General features: G+C 39.2%; 1 protein-coding gene across 8 annotated transcripts in view; it reads right to left on the bottom strand.

Moving 5' to 3' along the window:
* The window catches only part of GABPB1 (GA binding protein transcription factor subunit beta 1), a 65,414-nt gene extending 43,027 nt beyond the window's left edge, over positions 1-22,387 (bottom strand). For 6 of the 8 annotated variants that reach the window (XM_070501713.1, XM_014852562.3, XM_014852555.3 and 3 more), the window contains exon 1: positions 22,248-22,387. The gene's annotated coding sequence lies outside the window, so the exon portion shown is untranslated. Of the gene's footprint in view, positions 1-21,150; positions 22,112-22,247 lie in introns of those variants that run through there. The other 2 variants (XM_070501710.1, XM_014852527.3) reach the window with 1 other exon arrangement.
* Between the last annotated feature and the right edge of the window lie 218 nt (positions 22,388-22,605).

Here is a 22,605-nt window from a genome sequence, read left to right as displayed (position 1 = left end):
CTAAAGTTGGCGCCTTCAAGAAAGTTTTAACTAATGATTCTAGAACAGCTCTATCCAATAGAAATATAATGTGAGCCACATATTTAATTTAAAGTTTCTACTAGCCACATGAAAAAGAAAAAACAAACAGATGACCTAACTCTATATGATGTTTAAGATATGAGACTGAGGGTTGAAAAGAGTACAAGCAGAGGATGAAGATAAGGCTAGAACTCTACTGGAACTAGGCCAGGAGATGGTTTTTATTAATCAGGGAAGCATAACTTACCTGCCTACTGTAAAGTGAAGCCAACACACTGCTGGATGTTATAAGTCACAACAGTGAACCATCGACACCCTGCCCAACAATAAAATGCGTACACTTTGATATTTTCTGAGATTTCTCATATTCATCCCTTCCTTTCCACTACTCTAGTTTCTCCATCCTCCAGCCAGGCAATCTCCCTAAATGGTCCAAGGATTCCACTGCTGGGAAGCTACCCTATCTCTTCGTGTACTCTAAAACATGTACGCAAGGAGAAGAAACATGTGTGAGAATGTTTATAGAAAACATCATTTGCAACAGAGAAAAAGAAATTACAAACAACCTAAGCATCCATCAACAGAAAAATATTTTTAGGTTTCTATTATAAAATTTTTCAAATATAAAAAAGTGTATGCATATGCATTTATATGTATACGTGTGTGTGTACACAAACACACAAACCCATATGCCCATCACCCATATTCTAAATTAAAAGTCGGCCATCTTGCTTCATCTTACTCCTTTCTAAAAAAATGTACTTTACCACTGACACACTGCATTTGGTTGTAGTATCTCTCAATCAATTTTATTCTAGGACAATTTTCCTTTCCCCCATCTACTCCACCCCTGTTTTTCTCTCCCATGACACTGAATGGCCAGTTCATCTGTATCTCATATTCTGGGTTTTTCTGATTGCTTCCTCAAGGTAGTACCTAATTCTTTCATCTCTCATATTTCTTATAAACTGAAAGTTAGTCTTAAAAGTTTGGCTAAATTCAGATTTTAAATTTTGGACAAAAATATTTCATAGTTGATGCTGTATACTTGATATTGAATCACATCAGGAAGGACATATTTTCTGGCCCATTTTTAGTGATACTAAGATTAATAACTAGGTTGGTGACAGCCTGATCTTTCCAACATAAAGTTACGTTGTTTTACTTTGAGACCAAGGACCACTCTGTGGAGTTACCTTGGCACCATGTGAATATCCAATTCCCAATGAACTGTTTGCCTAGCAGGTTTAGCAGCCACTAATGATCCTGGCCTAAGTCAATTATTTCATAACAGGTTGTAACAAACTATGACTTTCTAATTCTATAATTCCTTCTATATTTATGATCTGGTATTCCTCATTAACTGTAACAGTTTCTACTAAAAAAGCAGTTCAAATGTTTACCAATTTTCAGAGTAAAGAATGGGTATAATAGCCACCTTCATTTATTATTTATTACATTGTTTCAATAAATTATTCTCATTATTTTTCTGTTCAAACCATGCCAGTTTTCGCCAAGAAGGGCCTCTTCAGGTCAGCATTTGTGTTTTTGAAAGCTTTCTTGCTTTTGGCACAAGATGTTCCAGGTTCACTATGTATGTTCCCTGCCCCGTTCCTGGAATCAGTTATTTCTTAAAGGAGCCCTGGATTCTAAGTATTTATTTTTTTAAAGATTGGCCCTGAGCTCACATCTATTGCCAATCTTCTTTCTTTTTTTTCTTTTTCTTCTTCTCCCCAAAGCCCCCTAGTACATAGTTGTATATTCTAGTTGTAGGTCTTTCTAGTTCTGCTATGTGGGACGCTGCCTCAGCTTTGCTTGATGAGCCGTGCTAGGTCCCCGTCCAGGATCCAAACCGGTGAAACCCTGGGCCACCGAAGCAGAGCACACAAACCTAACCATTCAGACACGGGGCTGGCCCCTAAGTAGAAGTATTTAAAGACCAAAACTGGGGTTACAGAAGTACTCATATCTACCAAAATGACGTACTGTTTGTAGGTCCTCTCAGTGGATAGAGCTAAGAAAGAAATATATATTTGTATACAAATTCTATATTTCTAACGAGTTGTATAGAATTAAGAAATATATTCTTTAAATCATGAATTCATATTGACACTTACAATTTAAGTTCAACATTATCAGGTTGTTTGCTCAGCTTCTTTGATTTTATCCTTGTATATCTATTGGCTCCTAATATACAAGCAGAAAAACTTCTTGCCTTTATCCTATAATATACATCAAATGGTGTCAAAATAAGAAATATCAATATTACAACTAGCAATAAAACAAATGAATGAAGTTTAAGATTTTTTTGCAGTTGATTTTGTCCTTAGCATATATGCCATTTAGTGTTTAGTTCAAAAGTCACTTGAGATAGTGTTTTTCTCCACGTATTTAAACAACTATTTTGGTATATACATAGGTTCATTTGTCCAAGTTTGTTCTCAATTTTAGGGATTTTTATTGTAATTTTTGAATATATAAAATATTTACATAATTCAAAAGTTAAAACTAAATAAAAAGGTAAACTCAGAAATCTTACTTCCATCCCTGTCTCCTTCATGCCATTCTTCCTATGCCCCTACCATAGGGTAACAATTTAATTAGTTTCTGATTTGTCTTTTCAGTTTTCCTTTTTGCAATATAAACAAATTAGTACTGCAAAAATATATACTCTTATTTCCTCACACACACACTTCTTATACCAAAGAGCATACTACATACACTGTTCTGCACTTTGCTCTTTTTCCACTTTAAATATATCCCGGAAAATTCTCCATAGAGATTTACCTCATTCTGTTTTACACCTGCATAGTACTCAGCTATGTGGAAATACCATAGTTTATTTTTAATTCAAAAAAAAAACAACAACAACTAATTATTTCTTACTTTCTGGTAGTCAAGTCAAAAGACTTCACCTTATAATTCAAGGCCCACTATCAACTGCTCACAGATTCACCTCATCCATTTTTCTCAATTCCCACTTCACAAAGGGCCCTGAAGGCCATCAGATTCTAAACAATTCTTCCCCATCCCACACGATCATCTTGTTCCAGACCCAGTGCCTCCCTTCCTGCTCTTTTCTGAGTTTAAAATGGTACATCCATACTCTCCCAATCTTTACTTCAATCAAAGTCCATTTCAAAAACTCCTCTTCTCCGATAAGCCTTCCTTAAATGAAGTAATTCCTCAATAATCCTTCCCTTTAAATGTTCTCAGCAATTTATACCACAATGTACATGTTTCCCCTTCATTCATTAAACAAACATTTACTGAGCATATGTTACCTGCCAAGAGAAAGGTAAACAAAGACAGACAGTCCCCACCCTCGTGCAGCTTGTATTCTGGGAGGAGAGCCTGCAATCAATCAATCAATGATAGTAGTGGTGGTAGTAATAAGTGCCACAAAGAAAATGTAAGGCAGGGTAAGAAAATAGAGAGTAAAGGATCAGAGATAGGGAATTGCCATTTTAGACAAAGTCTAGGGAAAGGCCTTCTTGAGGAGGTGACATTTGAGTAGAAACAGGAATGAAGGGAGGAAGCAAAGCAAGGAAGAATTCTAGGGAAAAGCATCACGATAGACATGTCACTCTTTTTGGCTGCTCAGTGTCAAAACACCTTCACACATCTAGGGAATTCTCCTCAGATGAGTCCTGAAAGAAGGCAGAACCCTCTGCCTACCACTGAAGCTGAGTATTTGCTTCCCCAGCTTCCCATGCAGCTAGGGTACAGTCATATATCCTCCACTCCAACAGAGACGCATCTATGCTGGACTTTAACTTAGAAGACAGTGCATAAAAAAGCAGTAAGTACACAGAATCCAGAATGGCAAGTGTGGCAGCAGATTCCACTGACAGTAGTGGTAGCAGTTTCTTCCTGAGATAAATTCCTTTTCTGTTAAATTAACCAGAGGTGGTTTCTGGTGCTCAGAACAAGAATTCTGACTATTTCTAGTGATCCAGGGAGATGGAACAGCAAGCATAAGGGCCCTGTTGTAGAGTGAAGGAGGACAGCAGGATTTGCAATCCTAGAGATATGAACGGGCCACATCACGTAGGGCCTTACAGGCACTAGTAAGGAGTTATTTTACTAAGCTTACTAGGAAGCTGTCGGAATGTTTTAAACAGGAGAGTGTTATGATGCGACTTATATTTTTAAAAAGCTACTCTGGTTATTATACGGGCAACACACAGAGGGAGGCAAGGATTGAGGCAGGAATACTAGCTAGGAAATTATTCCAGGCAAGAGCTGATAGTGCCTCAGGCTAGGATGATATCTGTTTGATCATTTAGACTTTTAACCTTTAATTACTGTCTATCTAGGTTTAAATCTTCTTTTGTGTTCTCCATTTTTTCCCTGTCCAATTGTTTTTCTTTCTTGCCTTCTTTTGGGTTGATTCTTTTTCTAACATTCTATTTCTTCTACTTATTTGGAAGTTTTATCCTCTGTTTCTGTCCTTTTAGTGGTGTGCTAGAAATCATACCATGCATTAAAGTCCAAAGTTAATCAAAATCTTTACTCCTCATTCCCTAAAGAACGTATAGATTTTAAAAGATCTAAGCAACACGTCAACCAAATGCAATGTGTGAACCCTGTTCAGATTCCAATTTGAAGAAGTAAAACGTAAATTTCTTTAAATCATTTTTTTAGGGCAATGAAAATACTCTGAACGATACCCTAATGATGGGTACTTGTCATCACACATTTGTCCAAACCCACAGAATGTACAATACCAAGAATGAATCATAATGGAAAATATGGACTTTGGGTGACTGTGATGTGTCAATGTAAGTTCACCAGTTGTAACAAAGGTACCACTCTGGTGGGAAACAGTGACATGGGAGAGGTTAGGTATATACGGAGGCAGATGGTATACGGGAAATCTCTATACTTTCCCCTCAATTTTGCTGTGAACTTAAAACTGCCCTAAAAAAATTAAGTCTTAAAAAAATCATTTGGAGATAATTGGGGAAACATGAACACATATGCCTAATATGTGATGATATTAAGGAATTATGTTGATTTTTTCCTGAGATATAATGGTGTTATAGTTTAAGTTTATATATTTTTAGAGATAAAAACAATATATTTATGGATTAAATAATGGGATACTCGGGATTTGTTTTAAAGTAATGGAGGATATATATGAAACCAAATTAGTCATGAGTTGATCACTGTTGAGGCTGGGTAAGGAACACATGAGGGTTCACTATACTCTTTTCTTTCCTTTTATATATTTAAAGTTTTCCATACAAAAAGTTTTTTTAAATGTAGCCTCCATCTAGATAATACAAGGACCTCAGAACCTAGAACCCTTTTACTTATCTCCTTTCTGTTACTGTCTTGTTTTTTAACCCATTAGCTATTTCTACTGTTCTATATAGTTGATACTCATTTTCATTCTGCAAATATATATCACTTTCCTTAATTTTCAGCCCTTTATACATTTCATTCCTGCCACATGGATCAATATCATTCTGCCTAAAGTATATCCTTTAGAACTTCACTGTCTAATATGGCGCATGTGACTATTTAAACTTAAACACTCTGCTTCAGCTGCCCAGTTTCACAGTTTCGGATCCCAGGCACAGACCCACACTACTTATCAGCCATGCTGTGGCAGCAACCCACATATAAAGTGGAGGAAGACTGGCACAGATGTTAGCTTAGTGCTAATCTTCCTCAAGTCAAAAAACAGGAAGATTGGCACAGTGTTAGCTCAGAGCTAATCTTCTTCAGGAAAAAAAGAAATTCAGCTCCTCAATCACACTAGCCATATTTCAAGTGCTTAATAGCCCTATGTAGCTTATGACTACAATATTGGACAACACAGATAAAGAATAATTCCATCATCACAGAAACTTCTATTGTACAGTTCTATTGAACATTAAGTTATCTGGAATGGGTGAGATGCTACGACAATCTGTTTTTGTCTAAAATATCTTTATTTCACCACAATTCTTTAAAGATACTTTAATGGGTATAAAATTCTAGGTTGGCAGGTTTTTTCAGGACACCATTTCATTATTTTCTGACTTCCACTGTTGCTGATGAGAAGTCACCTGTTAATCTAATTCTTGCTCTTTTGATGGTTATCTTCTTTTTCTCCAGCTACCTTTAAGATTTTTCTCTATATCATTGGTTTTCTGTAAGTTCATTATGTGTCCAGATGTGGATTTGTTTTTGTCCTAATTAGGATTTGTTGGGACTCTTGAATCTTGGTTTGGTATGTTTCATTGGTTCTGGAAAATATCAGCCATCATCTCTTTAAATGCCCCATCTTTTCTTGTCTCTTCCTCTGGAATTTCAGTTAAGACCTTCTTACTCTATCCTCCATATCACTTAGCCTGTCTTCTATATTTTCCCTTTTTTTCTTTTACCTCTAAGCTACATCCTGGATAATTTTGTCTGATCTATATTCCAGTTCAATAATTCTTCTGATATGTTCAATCTGCTACAAATAGCATCATTAAGTTTTTAATTCAGTTACTGCATTTTTTATTTCCAGCAGTTATATTTGTCTTTTTCAAATCTACAACGGGACTTTTTTATACTTTCCTGTCTTCAAGTTTGTCATTTATTTCTGTAGACATAGTAAGCATGGTTGTTTTATCATGCATCTGCTAATTCCAATATATGATGCCTAGGAAAATCTTGTTCAGGAGCCATCCTGGCAGCATAGTAGTTAAGTGCCCACACTGTGCTTTTGCAGCCCAGAGTTCGCAGGTTCAGATCCTGGGTGCAGATCTATATACCGCTCATGAAGCGATGCTGTGGCAGCATCCCAAATACAAAATAGAGGAAGACTGGCACAGATGTTAGCTCAGAGACAATCTTTCTCACCAAAAAAAAAAAAAAAAAGAGAGAGAGAGAGAAAAGAAAATAGTGTTCTGCTGTTGTTTCTGCTGGTTCTTGCCCATGTTTCCCTGTCTCCTCGTCTCCTTGGATGTCTGCTTATCTTTGACTACATGCTGGTCAGTGTCCTTGAAAAATTATTTGTGAGGAGGCCTAAGATGAAGGAGCATTCCTCCAGGGAGTGTTTGCTTCTGCCAAGCACCTGAGAGACACTACCAGTCAGGGACCAACCTAAATTAAGTCATGGCTTAAGGTTCCTTTACCTTGCTAGGCTATGGCCACAACTTTGCAGAGACTTTTATTTCCTTTCTCTTTTTTCAACTGCTCTGCTCAGTGCCAAGACAACGTGCCTTGAAGTCCCTTGATATTCAGCTGGGAGGCAGGCAATGAAAGGGGGGCAGGGGTTAGTTCTCGTTCATCCTTTCCCCTCAGGTGTAGACATGTGGAGCCCAAGCCTAATTAGGGAAGGATCTCTTATAAGACTTTACATGTCCACAGGTTGGGTAGGCTCTGAGTCTTGATTTCTGTCCACCTCCCTCCACAAGGCTAATGAATAGAAACCTAAATTTCTTGATATCAGCAAACATACTCAGGGCAAAAGTGGCTTCAGTTCTCCAGGTATTCTGCTAACCTCTCTTGGTATAGGCTTTCTTCCAGAATTTGACTTACCACATTCCCCTATCTTCTTAGTTTTTCACAGCTCTTAAGGTGGTGTTTTATATATCTTATCCAGCATTTTCAGTTGATTTCAAAAAAAGGACTGGTCTAAATATTCTAGCCCACCATTACCCAGATGCAAGATAAATTTCGAAGTAGAGCTAACAAGTCTTCCTGATGTATTAGATGTCAGTGAACAAGAAAAAGGTGTCAAAGATGACATCTACGTTTTTTCGCCTGAACAACTTGGTGAAAAGTGAAACTATTTACTGAAATAAAGATGGCAAAGTGGAATAGGATGGGTCAGGTCTTAAGAGAATAGCCATAGACTTGCTAAGTTTGAGATGCTTTAGCTAGGTGATAAGTTTCTTATGGGTAGACACAAGTGCCATTTGCACCCTTAAGTACTTTAGAACAGTGCTGCACACATTACTGGTATTCAACTAACCAAGGGTTTTTATTACCTCAGCAATAACAACAATTTGGGCCTGATAGTTCTTTGTTGTTGGAGATTGTCCAGTGCATTGTAGGATGTTTAGCAGTATCCCTGGTCTCAACCCATTAGATATCAGTAGCACTCCCCTCTCCCTCATTTTATGATGTCAAAAAAGGTCTCTAGGGGCCAGCCCAATGGCATAGTGGTTAAGTGTACACATTCCACTTCGGCAGCCCAAGGTTCACTGGTTCAGATCCCAGGCACAGACCTACACACAGCTTATCAAGCCATGCTGTGGCAGGCATCCCACATATAAAGCAGAGGAAGATGGGCACAGATGTTAGCTCAGGACTAATCTTCCTCAAAAAAAAAAAAAAAGTCTCCAGTATTGTCAAATGTCTCCTGGGGGCAAAATCATCCCTGATTAAGACCCACTAATTAAATGCTTCTTGAATTACATTAATTTCTATACCCTGTGCTATTACCACCCTTTCACTCTACTGGACACATTCAAAGATATGTAAGAGTCCATCCAAGCCCAAACTAGCCAGCCCAATCCAGCATTTCTCAAATTTTGTTCCCCATAACTCCAGATGACTGCAGTACTGAGAAAGGCAGTGTGTATAGGGGTAAGCACAGGTTGGAGGTGACAGAACAGTTTCACCCTCACTTAAGCAAGACCACCTCCAACTGTTACAGGATTCTACATATAACACTATTTGTAATTTTTAAAGCATTTTTTTTTTTAAGATTTTATTTTTTTCCTTTTTCTCCCCAAACCCCCTCCCTGTACATGGTTGTATATTCTTCGTTGCGGGTACTTCTAGTTGTGGCATGTGGGACGCTGCCTCAGCGTGGTCTGATGAGCAGTGCCATGTCCGCGCCCAGGATTTGAACCAACAAAACACTGGGCCACCTGCAGCGGAGTGTGCGAACTTAACCACTCGGCCACGGGGCCAGCCCCTTAAAGCATTTTTAAAGTAAAACTATCACTAGTAAAACATCTTCTCTTCAAATATAAAATGGTTAAAATTTTAAATCTCAAGCAAGAATTACTTAGCAGCTCTTTTTTATTGCTAGTCCACACCCAAATCCTTATTAACATAAACCCGGAAAAGAACTAAATTCATTTGCAAGTCCTGGCATGTACGTCCTTTATCTGTGCTTCCCTTTTATTTTTTTTGACTCTAGTCCAATAGAAATCAGGTAAAAATCATTTGGATAAATTAGGTCCTCAACAATCAGATTCTGAAATATAACTCATTCAAATAAATTCTAAACTCCAAATTATGCAGCAAGAAATTGTTTTAGGCAGCACCCAGCACATCAGGACCCCTCTTCTCCATTAGGTTAAACCTCTCTGTCTTATATACAGTTACTCCCAAATGTACTATATAAAAAATATTTTTATACTCTACCATAAAATTCCCTAAACCAGTTTAACATTGTTTTAAATATTACAGTATAATCTCATCTACCCTAAAGATCACTTCGTTATTCAAAGCTATTTTTATTTCTTTGAATTTCAGATACCAAAAGATGTAATTAAATTGGAACCATGCTAATAAATTAAGTTCCTACTTCCCACATAAGCTATGTATTTATCAGAAACATATTCTCTGTTCCTCTATCTACATTCTATCTATGCATACCAATGTCCCTATTTGACTCTAAAATTATGACATCATTACAAAGCTGCTCTCCATAAAACCTAGAATATAAATGTCTGCAAAGGATAAAAAGTATTTATTGATGACTACTTAATATTCATGTTTAAGATACAGTCGAGTCCCATATCTAAAGCACATAAATTATACACACACATCCCTAAAAAAGAGAAGGAATCATCAATTAGCATGTCCAGAAATTCCCATGCACATGCCAAAACCTAATCTTCCTTCTGTACTCCCTGATGATGGTACCACCCTCTTTACCTCCCAAACTAGAAATCTGGGAGCTATCTTCAACTCCGCCCTCTCCCTCATGTCTCTACATACACTTGGTCACCAAACCCTAAAAGCTCTACTTTGCATCTCTTTTTCTCTTATTTTTTCAATAGGCAATACCTTCATACAACTTAAAAATCCAAACACAGATATGTAGACCTTGAAAAGTCTCAATGGAAGCATTTACCCTCCCAGCCATAACGAGTAATCGCCTTTACTAGTTTCATGGGTATCCTTTCAATATTTTTATAATTAACCAGAGATAGCATTACTACACAGACTGATCTGTACTTGCTTTTCTAACTTAACACATTCTGGAGATTTTTCCAATTAGTTGACAGAGACCTTCTTCATTTTTTGTACAGCTGCTTAGTACGCTCTATTGTGTGTATATGCCTTAGTTTATTATAGATGGACTATTGCTATTATAAACAACACTGCCATTAATAACTTTGTAGATGTATTATTTCATTTCATATAACTGTAGGAAAAATCTCTGAAGTAGGATCACTGAGACAAAGGTAAACACAATTGTAATTTTGATAGATATTGCCAAATTGCCCTCATGTCATTTTTAAATCAGTCCTTCCCTCACCATTCTCTCTGCCACTGCCTTCTCATGCCTACATTAATGAAGGAGCCCCCTTCACTGGTTTCCCTCCTTCCTCAACCATTGTCCATCCTATTGTCAAACTGATCATTATTTTTAATGAATTTTTAAATACACTATAATACTCTGATTTTAAAATTTTAAAGATTACTGCAAAAGCTAGGGTTCCCTCTGATCATCCTTCTCTATCTCTACTCCCAAAACTCAATCCTCTATCCCCTTCCCAAGAGTTAAGAACTATTATCAGTTTAGTATTTATCTTACCAGACCATATTCTTTGCATTTGCATGTATATATATTCCCCCCCTCCAAAATATAGTACTGTTCTGCATTTTTTCCTTATTTATATAAATGCTATCATACTGTATAAACTGTTCTGCAACCTATCACTCAATAGTATATGTAGGGGCCAGCCCTGTGGTGCAGCGGTTAAGTTCGCGCGTTCTGCTTCGGCAGCCCAGGGTTCACCAGTTCAGATCCCGGGTGCGGACATGGCACCACTTGGCACGCCATGCTCTGGTAGGCGTCCCACATATAAAGTAGAGGAAGATGGGCATGGATGTTAGCTCAGGGCCAGTCTTCCTCAGCAAAAAGAGGAGTATTGGCAGCAGTTAGCTCAGGGCTAATCTTCCTCAAAAAAAAAAAAGTATATGTACTTTGTTCACTTTTTTAAATTGTTACGTGTTATTTCATAGCATGAATACACCAACTTACTTGGTCATTTTCGTATTTATGACCAGCTCTGTTTATTTTTCCAGTTTTTTACTAATAAAAACAATGCTGCAATGAACATACTTATAAATGTCTCTTTAGGCATATATGCAAGTGTTCCTCTAGTGCAGAAAATGGACAGATTTGTTGGGAATAGCACTTTAAATTAACAGATACTACCAAATTGCCCACACCAGTTTACCCCCCAAAACTGGTTATAACAACTTATACTCCCAACAGTAGTTTATAGTATTTATTATTTCCTCATAATAGAGCTGATCAATATTACCATGCTTTTTAAATTTTTGCCTATATGATAGGTAACAAAATATTATCTGTTTTAATACATATCTCTCAAATTACTAATGAGACTGCATATCATATCAAATGTTTGTTGGCCACTCATGCTTCCTCTTCTGAAGCTGCTTGTTCGTATTCTTTACTTATTTTTCTATGTCACTGTTTCTTTGTAGGAGTGCATTATGTAAATTTCTGGTTTATTATATGATACAAATATTCCTTCCAGTCTGTCTCAAGTTTCTATATTTTGAACATTGCCATAAACTGTGGTATGGTCAAATTTATCAAAATATCTTTCTAAAACATAGATATAATCATGTATTTCAATCCCCTAGAGAATACAGAATTTAACCATACGTATATTTAACTTGAAGTGAAAAATAACTTAAATAGTTGGCCATCTACCATTCTACTTCATAAACATAAATCCCAAAATTAGCCTGAAATGTGTATCTCCCATTTCCTCAACATGTCTCAGTTCTCAAGTGCTTCTTAGAGAGTGAATTTCACATTGCAATGGGTGAAAGTTTAATGTTTAAAAAGACTTTTCAGTACAACATAGCCCATAAACATGGGCCAACTCCTCTGGGGCACAATTGAGTAAACAGTGATATGTTTCACCATGAGAGGAAAAACTGGCTGTATTAGACTTATTGAGAGATGATATCTCCAACTTCCCATGTGGCAACTTCCTACAAGTAGTTCTGTCTATACATAATTTTCATCTAACTGCATAATCACTGAATAAGTGATGACTCCAGTGCATTTCAAAGCTTAAGGATCTGGCCCACGCCTCACTACAGCCTCATCAACTCAACACTTCCCCCTTGGATTTATACTCCAACAATACAGAGCTACCTATAATTACCCCTACGTACTATTTTGTCTTATGATACCATTCCTTTATGTTATTCTGCCTGAGATGCCTTCTCCTTACCCCAATTTACCTGACCAAGTATTCATATTCTTCCTCAGTTTAGACATTACCTCCTCTAACAATCAACCCTTGACCGTCTCAGCAAAAAGAATTCTCCATTCTCTCATACTCAGAACCTACTTCCATTAATATAAGGATTCCACCATATTATGAACTATTTTTTTTTTATAAGCTTTCCTCTCCCATAAACTTCAGGAAGTCAGGCAGGATTTATCTTACGCTTATGTGTATTTTAGTATCTAGGAGTTTCTACCATGCCACTCAATGGCTATTTGCTGAATTAAACAAATCCTCTCTATTCAGCACTTAGTAAACGTTAAAAATCTATACAGATAAAAAATTGAAGTCATGATCTTTAACCGAAGATACTTTACAACCTGAAAGAATATGTGGATTATAAAAAAAAGCAGTCGGCAGTTTATTTTGTTTGTTTGGTTTGGTTTTTTTTAAGTAGATATATACCATAGGTTAGTGTTTTTCAAACTGTGGGTCATGATCCATTAGCCGACTGTGAAATCATGTTAGCGGGTTAAAGCCAACATTTTAAAAAATATCAGCATATATCAAAAGCAGTAAAGGTAAATCATGTTTCATGAAACCTTTGTTCCAGTTATACACATGCACACTCAGGCACACACACCTAACAATGTATATATGCTAAATGATACAGTAAAATACATTTCTTACTGTGGGTCACAATAAAAAATAATTTGAAAGCTACTTTCATAGTTGCTATATGGGTTTAGAGAAGCTTTAAGTTAAACAAAATGATATAGTCAAGAAAGTCTTCTTCAATGAGAGACTTAACATTTGAAGCATAATCTGGCTCCCCACTACCTCCCTAATCTCATCTGTCACTCTCTTTATTCATTCTGCTCTAGCCACACAAGTCTTAGCCATTATTCAAACAAGCCAAACATGTCCCCCCGTAGGGTCTTGAACATGTTTCCTCTGCCTAGAAAGCTCTTCAGTTAAATAACTGCATGGTTTACTCCCTCATTCCAAGACACCCAAAGAGAAAGCTTTCCCAGACCACCTAAACTAACAACCACCTCCCACCATTCTATCCCCTTATCCAGTTTTATTTCTTTTCATTGAACTCATTACCACCTGATATCTGTTTACTGTGCCCCTTCTCCCCCGCCCTCCGAATGTCAGCTCCAAGAAAACAGAGACTTTGTCTTCTGTTTTGTTCATTACTCTAACAGCAGAGATTAGAACAGTGCCTGGCACAGGGCAAACATTTCTGAATAGGCTTTGACAGGCAAGGAAAAGGAAAAACACACAGAGTTGTGCCTGAACATGGTATATTATAGAGGAAACACTGACTTGATAATGTTAAGGAGTAAGGAATATGGCTGAAGCAGCAGAAGATATAATATGAAAAGGTTTGAAAGCCAGAAAGTAGAGCTTGGACTTTATCCTACAGACAATTGGGAGTCACTCAATGTTTTGAGCAAATGGTGATCCATTCAAACATTTATTCAGCACCAGTTCACTTCACTGTGCTTGGCACATAGAGAGCGCAAAGGTCAACAGCACATGTTCTCTCCTCTGGCAGCTTAGGTTTAGTAGCAATGGGTTCAAAAAGTTTCAGGAAAATTATTCTGGCAGCCATATGCAGGATGGACTGGAGGAGGAAGGAGACTCTAAAGTTAGAAAGGGCAAATAATTGACAATGCAGAATCTCAGGGCAAACTGAGATGCAGTAAAGAGTAATCTAAAGAACCATGCTGACGGACGGATATAAGAAATAAAGGAAAGAAAATAAATTTTTTCGTAACTTTATACGGTGACAGATGGTAACCAGACTTATTGTGGTGATCATTTCACAGTGTATACAAATGTCACATCACTATGTTGTATCCCTCAAACTAATATAATGTTATATTATACCGCAATAAAAAAAGGAAAAAAAATAAAGGAGAAACATGCATCACAGACAACTTTAAGTTGTAAGCATGAAGATGATAAAACTAACAAAGAAAAATGCAGTTGGTTGAAAGCTGGGTAATAATAAATCTAAAAGTGATGGAAATGGAGTCTCCCAATGGAAATATTAGGTAAATTATTGGAGATACAAACCTGGAGAGTACACATTTAAGAGTCATCAGCATACAAAACATCCATCTGAAAAAAGACAGAGAGGAGCAGAGGGCCAAGTACTGAGGGGAATAATGATAGTAGTAAGAAGATCATGTAACAACAAAGAAAATAGAAAAGTAGTAGTCAGAAAGGGAAAAGCAGGATGGCATACTATGAAGGGCAAGGAAAGAGAATGTTAGGAAGCATGGGTAGAAATCAACAGTAATACACACATTCTGGCTGAATAAAATCAGGATGAAGCCAATACCATTGGCGAGAAGGATGTCCCCTGAAGCAATGGTCAGAACACATTACAGAATTGCAGTAAGTTAGGGAAGAAGTAGTAAAAGAACTGAGGGCAGCAATTTTAACTACGGTCTTAAAATTTCCGAAATAAAAGAAATGAGACAGCTAGAAAGAACTGTAGCAATAATCAAGTTGATTTTTTTTCTCCCCAAAAAGAAAAATCTGTACATACTCAAAGGTAGAGAGGAAAAACCATTGCAGATAATGACCAAAGTGATCAGAGAGAAAAAGTTAAGTGTGGCAGCAAGATTCCTGGAACAGCAAAAGATTCCTCTTCCTTTCACTTTACAAAATAAGAGGAAAGAAGAGATTTTGTCATGGTGACAATGAAGAAAATGTGCAAGCTTGTACTCTATTTTCTTTTTCAATTAAGTAGAAGTCAATGGCATCTTCTGAGAGAGAGAAAGATGTATGAGACAAGAGAAAAATATGAGATTAATAAAATGATCACCAAGAAGTATCAAGGGCCCATTTGAATTGTTCAGCATAAATTTATAGCGGCCAAGAAATGTCCACAATTACCGACCTTCCTCCACAAATATGCAGCAACCTGTGAGCGACAGCAGAGGAAACAAAGGTAGAAAGATTTGACAATAGGAGCCCAGTAAAACATGAAAGCAGTGACTGATGTCAAGTTCCCGCTATACCTAATGCATACAGGAATAAGCTAAGGGAGAGAAACTGAGGGTCCCTACGAAAAGAACGGATAAAAGAACAAAGGTGGAGTAATCCCATGGGCAAAGAGAAAAGAGTTCACACTAGCCAGTTAGGCTGTCAGGGAAATTTTTTAGATCATTCACTTATACACCATACTGTTTGCTATGGTCTGAATGTTTGTGTGTCTCCCTCCGCCCCCAAATTTGTATGATGAACTCTTCCTAATGCCCAAAATGATGGCATTAGGAGGCGGGGCGTTTGGGAGGTGATTAGGTCATGAGGGCAGATCATGAATCAGATTAATGCTCTTATTAGGAGAGATCCGAGAGAGCTCCCTTGCCCCTTCCACGGTATGAACATACAACAGAGAAGACTACAACCTGGAAGAGGGTCCTCACCAGAACCCAGCCATGCTGGCATCTTGATCTTGGATCACCCAGTTTCTAGAACTGTGAGAAATAAGTTTCTGTGATTTATAAGCTGCCCTGTCTCTGGTATTTTGTTACAGCAACTGGAACAAACTAAAACACTCTAAATTTTTTTCCTGTTTGGATACATGGTAAGTGCTGTAGACACAAAGGAGTACAGGAGTCAAAAGGGGCTGACATCCAATAACTTCACTATGAGAGGAAGCGACCTAATTCCATTGTGCAGTTCTAGAATTAATACTGGGACCTCGGGTAAACATCCACCTCAGTATCCACATCTACAACAGGGAAAGGTACATTAAAGAGAGATACCATGGTGGCTCTCACTCATCTCGTTCAAAGAATCACTGCTGCAGTAAACCAGCACAGTCGAAATGTCTTATCCCTCAAGTTAATGAGGCAGAAAAAAGCTAACCGGGTTAGAGAAACTCTCAAGCCTCTTATTTTTTATTCATTTATTTTTTTGAGGAAGATTTGCCGTGAGCAAACATCCACTGCCAATCATCCTCTTTTTTTGGACATGAGCCACCACCACAGCATGGCCACTGAGAGACGAGTGGTGTAGGTCCCTGCCCGGGAACCGAACTCAGCTGCAAAAGTGGAACGCACTGAACTTAACTACTAAACCACCAGGGGTGGCCCTCAAGCCTCTTTTAGAAAAGATTATACACTATGGAATAAAATCAGCAGTACTGGTGGGTCTAGCATATTTTTTAATCAAAGGAAACAGAAGTGAACATTTCCTGTTTTTTATTTTTTAAATTACCATGTATTATAAAACTACATAACATGAAAGGTGTATAATTTAATATTAAAATAAAATAGGACTCAAAATTGAGTAAATATCCTACAGGTTCCTTAAGTGCAATTCCAAAATACAAAAACCTCTGAAACCCAAAATAACTCTTTTGGCAGTAAAACCTTACCTGAACTAAACAGGAAGTTATTTATACTCTCTATTTACTCCATTTAGTGTAAACATTCATACATTTTGCTGCGGAAATAGTAACCTGTTTGAAGAGGGATGCTCCACTGGACTCTGTTGAAAGGTTACATAACATTATTACCTTGCCTATATCCCAAATATTCTTAATTCCAAAACCCCAAGGCTTTTAGTGGACTATGATTCTATAATAATAATTGCTAACACTGAGCTATTAACTATGTCAGAAACTGTTCTGATCACTTTATATGCAGTAACTCATTTAATCCTCCCAACCACCATGAGGTAGGTGTTATAATTATCCCCATTTTACAAAGCAGGAAACTGAGGCACAGAGAGACTAAGGAAGTTGCCTAAAGTCACACATCTAGAGAGTGACTAAGCTGGGATGGATACAACATTTAAAATATTACATGTAAGAAGAAGAAAACACAACAAAATAGATAACTGATTATGGTAGGGTGATAGGAGTTAATGATATTTTTCTCTATTCAATTAATACATTACTTCTAGAATGACAAGAAATCAAACTTTAAAAAATACAAAACACTTCATGCACTTACAAATTCTCATTTATGTGAAATTCCTAAGTCGGCTTGTAAAAACTGCAGGGTATAAAATCCAAACTCCTCAGCCTATGCTAGTATCTTTAATTTTTTTATTGAAATATAACATTCTAATATCTTTTTAATTACAAATAATACACAATAAAATTTGTTGTAGAAGTTAGAAAATTTGGATAAGCAAAAAAGAAAATAATCACCTATAAAACTAGCCTCAGAAATAACCACTTAACAATTTGGCACATATCCTTCCAGATGTCAATATATTTGTTTTTAAATCTATTTTTTCACTTAGCATATACATGAAAAGTCCACTTTTCACCTCTTTACATTCTTCTAACACCACTTTAATGGCTAGGCAGTGTCACTGCAGGCATGTATCCTAATAATCACTGTGAAACATTTTAGATTGGGTATAATTTTACACCATGGTGATCAAGACTCACTGGCTCTGGAGTCAGACTGCTTGGATCCACGGCTTGGCTCTACCACTTACTAAGCCTGCTTTGGGCAAGCTCGCTCAGGTCCCTAGGCCTGTTTTCCCTTCTGAAAAATGGGGATAACATTAGCCACTTCAATGACTAACGGGGGAGTCAAATGTTGCTTTTATTATCAACAATGCTGCAACTGGTATCCTCACAACTAAGTCTTTGCACGCATTCTTATTACATCAAGATAAATTCCCTTAAATGGGAATTTCCAAACGAGCAAGCAGGCTCATTTTTTAAGGCTTTTGAGTCTGCCCAATTACTGCTTGGTTTAAAGCCCTCATCAAGTAGCTCTCTCACTTCCCTTTATCCAAGGTGAACACTATGATCCAGTTAAGCTAACCAGCTTGCTTCACTCAATTAGCTTTTGCTCTTCTGCTTTTGTACCTGCAAATCTAGACACATTTCATAAAATCTCAGTTGGTAGAGAACTTAAGGACACCCGGCCTAAATCCTCATTCAGCACATCAATTCCTCTACCCTAGAGTCCTGACCTTGAACACGGTCAGTGAGAGCAGACAGCCTACCACCCAAAACAACCCATTATATTTTTTCCGTTTTGAGGCAATTTTTCTTGGAAGAATGTTGTAATTTGCCTCCTCTAACTTCTACCCACTGATCCTAGTTCCTTCTGGTCAGATCAAACCTGATTTTCTGTGACACACCTCCAAATATTTAAAGACAGCTATCATTTCTTAAACAAGCTGCTCTTCTTTGGGCCAAACATCACATTTCTCAACCTTTCCTCCTTTCCATTTCCTCCAATGACCAACGTACTATGGATATGCTCTATAGTTAGTGATTGTTAAACTTGAGTGTCTATCTCCTGGGGAACTTGAGAAAAATACAGTGGCCCAGGTCCTATCCTACTTAAGCCTGGGCATCCGTATTTTGCTCTGCAGGTGATTCTGATATAAAGTTTGAGAACTGATGTAAGGTCCCACTCATTATGTGATAGTATGCTACCTAAAAAGCTGACATGATACCCCAGGTATAATACAGTCAGTACAAAGCAAAGTGGGGCTAACACCTTGCTCTTTCTACATGCTGTTCTACCAACTTCAAAATGGTATTTTAAATTATGCCCTAGTGTTGATTCATACTAACTGTACAATCAGCTAAAATGATCAAGTCTTTTCCACATTCTCTATTTGCACTTTCGCACCTTGGGCCCTAACTGCCAGCCTTTACAATTATTCCCATTAAAAGGTAAGAGAATTAAAACCAAGAGTTTTAGATTTCTATTTCCAAATGTATCAATGGCCCTACATATGGATTTACCCTCAGTGGAGAAATCACTTCATGCTTAAGCCTCCCCATTTATGTCATGAACACACTTAGCCCAAATAAAGGTGCACCGGCCCAACAACAACTGAACCGACAGCTGATTGCACCAAAGCATCTTCTCTGTGCAGAGCACTGTTGTCAAGACTGTGAGGAAACACACAGCCTTAATACTAATAACTAATAGATTTCCCTTCTAAAGAGCATGATGGTACAAACATCTTTACAAAAGTATAACACTAATTATAGTGTCCCAAGATAGACACATTAATGCTATAGAAACATATGATTACTGGTTGGAAAGCTCTCAGGCCAAAGTAATCACTCATTAGAACACTCAGTTGTCCTCAACTTTAAGGTTTTGTTTGGTTCTGTTTTTTAATGTTTGCATAGAGATAGAGAAGAGATGGAGTCAATCAGCGAGTTCCTTTATACTCTGGCTATTTGCAAAGGGACATTGCACCTCAAAATGAATTCAGGATTCAAAATTTCATGTAATTAACTTCTGAATTCCTTATGACTCGTTTGCTTTACCTGTTACCATTGAGTAACTGATGAGGTACTCAAGGGGAAAAAAAAACAAAAAAGTCCATTCTACAGGGGAAGAGGCTTATTATAACTATATCTCAGAGATGTGGGGGGTTGGGGGTGAGACTGACAAACCAAAATCAAGTAAAATTAATCAAGATCCGATCTGATATTTATTTGCATTTGAATAGCAAACATCAAAAATATACCTGGCATTTTCTAACAATTACATGAAGAATGACCAGATGCTTCCTGTTGATGGAACAGTAGAGAACTACAGACTGACAGAATCAGACTAGAGTTCACAGAAACAACTGGAAATGAATTTTGCTTTTCAAAACCATTACACCAAACTAAGTATGGCCTGAAATTTTCACACATTTACAGTTTAACCGTTCCCGAACCTAGAAAACCCAGATTCAAAGTGACAGAGAACTTGAACTCTAAGTTAGGAAAGTTAACAATAAGGGTACCTATCCGCATTACAAAAGTATTGTTTCACCAAATGTTTCCTTACAGGACCCCTTTTAAATCTGGAGCTCCAACAGTGCTTTGAAAGTGTCCTATCTTCAAAAGTTATATTTACATACAAGTTTTCACAAGCACATCTAATACGAAATTCAAACTTGTGTACATCACTAAAAATAAGTTGTAGAATATTTTCAAATGTTCCTGAATCTCCAGGATCATATGCAGATTACACAATCTTCATTCGTGATATTGCTCATGCTTCTAAATCTCAAGTTAAAAAAAAGTTAGAACCCAAGAAAAAAGTATAGGAGTCAACATTCTTATCCATATTTTTTAAATGTGTCTTGCATAATACCCTGATTTGACTTGTACGGTGAAAGGATAGAAATGACACATTTCTCAGTTAAAAAAAAAAAAAAAAAGGCATGAGTATACAACGTTTTCCAGAGGTTACATGGTGTGACACCAACACAGACTGAATAAATAAGTAGATTTAAGAATCTGTTTTCCATTAAACCAGACTTTTAAGACTTGTAAAAATGCAAAACGATGTCACTCTTACCTAAAATGTGACTTACGTTAACAAGTAACGGATTTATTTTTGGAGAAGTATTTAAAAAGAGAAAATTTAAGAAAAAAACATAAAGCCGTCTTTAGTTCCCTTAAATTCAAAGTCTGAACCTGAAAGTGGAAGTGTCAAGGCTGATGGTTACACGTTAGCGAGAAGAAATTTAAACCTAGCTGGGTGGGTCTATATGCGACCTCAAGTAAACTACTTGCAAAAAGAATTTTTGACTACCAACTTCTGCATAGTAAGTTACAGTGCCTCTTTTTATTCTGGGATGGCAAACTACTTTCACGAGGATGATTTACTGACTACATCAAACCATTTTCCAGATAAAAATTGTACTTCAGAAAGTAACTTGCCTGAATCGAGACGGCAAATCAGTGTCCGGAGAGAGCACTTAAAATATTTCCACATTACCGAGCTCCCTGCAGAAGGACTGTGGTCTCTGCCCCTCCTTGGAACAGATGTCTGCTCGCCACAGTCCAATCAGGTTTAAAACAAGAGTATGTGTACGGAAAACAGGCTTAAAGTGGGAAAACACACAAAGCAGGCCTCTCTCATTCCTCTGGTTTCAGTTTGCACGATGCACCCTTGAGGCCAGACACTCTGATTCAACGCGGCAGGAGACTTCACCGAAACCCACTGAGTCCACGCTGATGAGCTGTGCCCAGGCAGACATGACCTGGCAAAACGCTCAACTTCTTCCCCGAAGCCGTGCACCCGCAGATCCCAGCGGCCAAGGCCCCAGAGCAGGAGTCCCGAGCGTCCAGGGCGGCGGGCTTCGTCCCCTCAGAGGACTCGAGTCCCCGCGGCCCAGGCGGTCGCCGCGGCGGCCCCGCGCGGGCCGGGCCGGGCTCTCCCGTTAACCCTGTCCCGGCCGGCCGCTCCCGCCGTGGCCCGAGCGCCTCCCGGGCCCGCGGGCCTCGCAGCACGGCGCGCCCGGGGCCGGCCGCCCCCGCCGCTCCTTCCTCGCCCCGGCGGGGCCGTCAGGCCGCCCAGACAAAGAGCCCGGCGGCTCCCCGGGCGGCGGGCGCCGAGGCCCGGCCGCGCCTGCCTCTCTCCGGCCGCCTGCCCGCCGAGCCCCCGCCGCCCCGAGCCCGACCCCATCCCCGCTCCGGGGCCGCCGCTCGGGACCGGCCTGGCGGGGAGGCCGCGGCGCGCCGGGGCCGAGGAGGGGGCGGCGGCCGCCACCATGTCTGCCCGCCCCTCCCAGAAGCGGGGTGCCCAGCGGACAAAGCGCGGCGGCGGCGCGGGCGGAGCGGTCGCCCAGGCCGACCCCGCCGACCCCCGCGGAATAAGCGGGGCCAGGAGCCCCGGAAACCCGGCGCCTTAATGCAATAAACAGGAAATCGCGGGGATGATCTGGGTTCCGGGGGAAGTGGAATTATTTTTTACCAGCGAAGAGATCAACTTCCACATCCGGTGGTAACAGGGCCCTACACAGACCCGCACTGACCTGGAAAAGCTTCGGGAGCGGCGACGGGGGAGCAGCAGGAGGTGGTGCGGGGACCCGAGGCGCCTCGTACCCGGCCGGGCTGACGCGGCCCCGCTACACACAAAGCGCTTCAGCTGCACAGGGCGCTATTTTCCGAAAATGCCGCGTCTGGTCGGCGCCCAAAATCCCCACCGAAAAGTCCCCCGTGCTGCGCGCGGAGGGACACATGGTGTGCGAGTGAGTCAAAGCTCCCAGCATCCCTCCCGGACCCGGCCCTCGTCAGCCCCTCGCCTGAGCCTTTCCGCCCCTACCCTAGTCAGCAGACCCCTCTCCCACCCACTCCCGGACCCCATGCCGGTGGAAGAAGGGGACGAGATGG

This window comes from Equus asinus, chromosome 2 (assembly GCF_041296235.1).
Source record: "Equus asinus isolate D_3611 breed Donkey chromosome 2, EquAss-T2T_v2, whole genome shotgun sequence".
Classification (NCBI taxonomy): domain Eukaryota; kingdom Metazoa; phylum Chordata; class Mammalia; order Perissodactyla; family Equidae; genus Equus; species Equus asinus.
The sequence above is the reverse complement of the archived record's forward strand: the minus strand, read 5'-3'. Positions and strand labels throughout refer to the sequence as shown.